The sequence below is a fragment of the Propithecus coquereli genome, unplaced genomic scaffold (assembly GCF_000956105.1).
Source record: "Propithecus coquereli isolate 6110/MARCELLA unplaced genomic scaffold, Pcoq_1.0 Scaffold516, whole genome shotgun sequence".
Lineage (NCBI taxonomy): Eukaryota > Metazoa > Chordata > Mammalia > Primates > Indriidae > Propithecus > Propithecus coquereli.
Window position 1 is genome coordinate 144300 of NW_012151019.1, and position 4805 is coordinate 149104.

Here is a 4805-nt window from a genome sequence, read left to right on the forward strand (position 1 = left end):
TTTTTTGCAGAGACAGGGTTTCGCTACATTGCTCAGCTGTTCTCAACTGCTGGCCTCAAGTGATCCTCCTACCTCACCCTCCCAAAGTGCTTAGGATTACAGGCATAAGCGACTGTGCTCAGCTAACCCTAAGTTTAAAAAATACCTTTTGACTCCTCTAATTGACTTCTAGATTTGATAAACGAATTCAGCAGTCTCAGGTTATAAAATCAACATACAAAAATAAATAGCATTTCTACACACCAGCAACAACCAAGCTGAGAACCAAATCAGGAACTCAATCCCATTTACAATAACTGCAAAACAAAAAAATAAACCCTACGAGAGAATTTAACTACGGAGGTGAAAGATCTCTACAAGGAGAACTATAAATCACTTATGAAAGAAATCACAGATGACATAAACAAGTGAAAAATTATCCCATGCTCAAGGATCGGAAGAATCAATATTGTTAAAATGACCATACTGCCCAAAGCAATCTACAGATTCAATGCAATTCCTATCAAAATACCAATATCATTTTTCAAAGGATTAGAAAAAACAATTCTAAAATTCATATGGAATTAAAAAAAAAAAAGCCCAAATAGCCATAGCAATCCTAAGCAAAAGGAAGAAAACTGCTGGCATCACATTGTCTGACTTCAAATTACACTACCAAGGAAAGAGTAACCCAAAACAGCATGGTACTAGTATAAAAATATACACATAGATCAATGGAATAGAATAGAGAACCCAGAAATAAAGCTACATACTTATAGCCAACTGAACTTTGACAAACAATACACTGGAGAAAGGACATTCTTTTCAATAAATGGTGCTGGGAAACTTGGATGGCCATATGCAGAAGAATGAAACTGGGTCCCTATCTCTCACCTTATACAAAAGTTAACTCAAGATGGATTAAAGTCTTAAATGTTAAGACCTGAAACAAAAATCCTGCAAGAAAACCTAGGAAAAACTCTTCTAGATGTTGGCCTAGGGCAAAGAATTTATGACTAAGACCCCAAAGGCAAATGCAATAAAAACAAAAATAGACAAATGGGACTTAAACTAAAAAGCTTGTGCACAACAAAAGAAATAAAACAGTAAATAGACCTACAGAATGGGAGAAGATATCCCCCAAACTGTGTTCAATAAAGGACTAATATCCAGAATCTACAAGGAACTCAAATGACTCAGCCAGAAAAAAGCCAAACCTCCTCCTTAAAAAGTGGGCAAATGACACGATCATTTTTCAAAAGAAGATATTCAAATGGCCAAACATATAAAAATGTATTCACCATCACTAATCATCAGGGAAATGCAAATTAAAATCACAATGAGATACCATCTCCGATTAGAATGGCCATTATTAAAAAGTCAAAAAACAATAGACGTTCGCATGGATGCTGTGAAAAGGAAACACTTAGAGACTGTTCGTGGGAATGTAGATTAGTACAACCTCTATGGAGCTCAGTATGAAGATTTCTCAAGGAACTAAAAGGAGATCTACCATTGGATCCTGCAATCCCACTACTGGGTATGTACCCAGAGAAAAATCAATCATATCAAAAAGATACCTACTCAGATGTTTATCACAGCATTATTCAGAATTGCAAAGAAAGATATGGAATCAACCTAAGTGCCCATCAAACATGAGTGGATTAAAAAATGTGGTATATATACATCATGGAGTACTGCTCAGCAGTAAGAGAGAATTAAATAATGTCTTGCAGAAACTGGATTGAACTAGAGGCCATTATCCTAACTGAATTAACTCAGGAACAGAGAAACAAATGCTGCATGTTCTCACTTATAAGTGGGAACTAAACTATGGCTACATAAGGGTATACAGAGTGGTATAATAGACAGTGGGGATTCACAAGCAGGGAGGGCAGTAGGGGTGAGGGATGAAAAATTACCTATGGGGTACAATGTGCACTATTCAGGTGATGGGTACACCAAAAGCCCAGACTCCACCACTATATGTGTGTAATGGAATTCAACTTGTACCCCCTAAATCTACTGAAATAAAGAAAGAAATTTAAAAAAATCTTTTATTTGAAGATATCCATGTATACATACACAATAGTTTAACATACACTAAATTATTTTTAAAAGGATTCAAAGGATACCCTCATAGCATATTTATCTAGGTAAGTAAATCTGAGAAGTACAGCAACTGAAAAGAACCTCACATGTTACTTTATCTTACCTCATTTTATAACTGAGATTCAGATAAAAAAATTTATTTAAGCCCAATCAATCTGCAGGTAGCAGAGCCTTCCTGATTGCCTAACTCATTTTTCTCATCACTATCTTTTCATCAAGATTTTGTTTTACAATGATTACATACTACCTGAGCTAGAAGTAGATTCAATACTACTCCAGCACTAGACATGCCTAAGTCAAAGTACACATACACTCAAAAACACACCCCCGTATACACACGTGCGTATGCAACCTCCCACTGGATTACAAAATCCATAAACACTGTCGTGGGTGCCCAGGAAACATTTTCCATGTGATACTAAATTAATTTAGTTATTCCTACCTTTATTTTTTCTTACATATATTGTAAGAATAACATTATTATTCTCATTACATATGATTTTGACCACATTTGTTACCAAATGGCCTCCAATTTCATGATACATCCCAGATATGTTCCACCAACTAGAATTCAAAAGGTTAAAAAAGAGATTCTCTGAACTGCTGCAGTTGGGGGTACAGAAGCAGAGAGACTGAGAATGTTTGACAGTATTACACAGGAAGCAGTCAATAGTAAGGGGATGTTGTGATATTGTGTGTCTATGTGTCTGTCTGCAAAAGATGGTTAGGAACCTGCTTTCAACTGTACTTCAATCACTCCTTGCCAAAGCATTTGTAAAATGCTCCTGCCTTCACAGCAGCACTTTAGATAGACGTGCCCAGCATCAAGAGAAATAGACATAACCATGGCATTGGCAGCCAGCATTTTACAGAGCATATTGTAGGGAAGCAAAGATTTAACAACTTGAAATCATTCATACTTAATGAGTAAAGCTGGCGTTTTACACGTATGAGGACCAAGAAAACATAGAAGTGACAAATCTCTATGTAACAAAAATAGAACCATATGGAGCTAAAGAAAAGGATCAGAACTACGGACTATACAAGGAAAGCAGGAATCAAAATTGAACCAGAACAAAGGCTACTAGTTAGCAAAAACTACTTCCTTATCAAAGAACAAATAGAAACTGGTACCAGAACCCTACAACCTCCTCCATAATCAATCACAATATACTATATAGAGGATTATTATTGTACTTACCGGACTGTACTGCCTATCTTATTTATTTACATGTCTGTCTTAAATGAACAGAAAACATATCAAATTAGTCAATACGTTCTGGAATTATTATTAGCTCTAGGAAAGTAGTTACAGGTAAAATTGATTTTTCTACTTAAATTTACTTTAAAAGGTGACAAAGGCAGGACACTGGAAATACAGACATTTTCTAAACAGGAACAGGAATGAAGACTAAACACACTGATTTATTTGTAACACATGCTACCAAGCAGCACTTACTGACATTTATTGGCCTTCTTTCTATATTTAACAAACATAGGTTTCAAATAAGTATTTTACTTGTATACCTGAGGTAATGTCTTATAATATCTTCCAAGTCGTATCACAGCTATCTGTTATTCTTACAGTATTATGGGCATCAAAGAAACAAAAAAAGCATGGAAGGTATGCAAATAACAAATCCTTCTTGGCACTATGTAAACTTTTGTTTCAGTTAGAATAGATCAATTCACACACCGTGGGACGACAGAGTGAGAAGTTCTCTAACTTTGGGGGTGTTACAACAAATGCAAATTATTGGCCAGCTCTCAGAGACTTAGATTCTATATTTGGTGCAGAACCTAGGATATCGCACTCTGGTCGACTGTGATGCAAGCATCCTAAAATACAGACCCGAGAGACTGAGCATACTATTAAAAAAACAATTTTTAATAAGCAATTATCAGTAGATACTTTCAAAAATGCTCACGAGTCCTGCATGATGTTAAACACTTTACACGCATGATTTCACTTAATCTTCAGACAACTTTACAGGGTAGGCAGTAATATCACCACCCCTCTTATGGGGAAACTGAAGCTTTAAGAAATTAGGAAGGCTGTCCAAGTCACATAGCTACTGAGAGCTATTAAGTGACAGGTGGAGCTGAAACTCAAACTCACTTTGTTTAACTCCCCCACACTCTTACCGATTACAAAAACGTGCCTTTTCGTAGGGATGCATGCAGTTAGAATTTGCCTCTTTTGCTATATTCCCTTCACCTTAAAAACGGGCCTTTACTATGCCATTACCTGGGATTTTCATAATTTCTATATGTAATAGAAATTGGTAGCAGAACATATTAAATACAGACATTTCTCTTAGCATCCTTTTCTCCTTCCTTTTCCAATCTGTTCTACTGTATGCATAATTCATAGATTAATAACCCTAAAATTCAACATTCAATGATTTCATTAAAATCACCCCCTTGTAATTTCTTCAAGCTGTATTTTTTTCTTTTCTTTTCTTTTTTTTTTTACTGAGACAGAGTCTGGCTATGTTGCCCGGGCTAGAGTGCCGTGGCATCAGCCTAGCTCACAGCAACCTCAAACTCCTGGGCTTGAGCGATCCTACTGCCTCAGCCTCCCAAGTAGCTGGGACTACAGGCATGCGCCACCATGCCAGGCTAATTTTTTCTATATATATTTTTTAGTTGTCCAGATAATTTCTTTCTATTTTTAGTAGAGACGGGGTCTTGCTCTTGCTCAGGCTGGTCTC

At 36.3% G+C, this 4805-nt stretch overlaps 1 protein-coding gene across 1 annotated transcript in view; it reads right to left on the reverse strand.

Moving 5' to 3' along the window:
- SMEK1 (SMEK homolog 1, suppressor of mek1 (Dictyostelium)) overlaps window positions 1–4805 on the reverse strand; it is a 48988-nt gene that overhangs the window by 18302 nt on the left and 25881 nt on the right. The window lies entirely within an intron of this gene.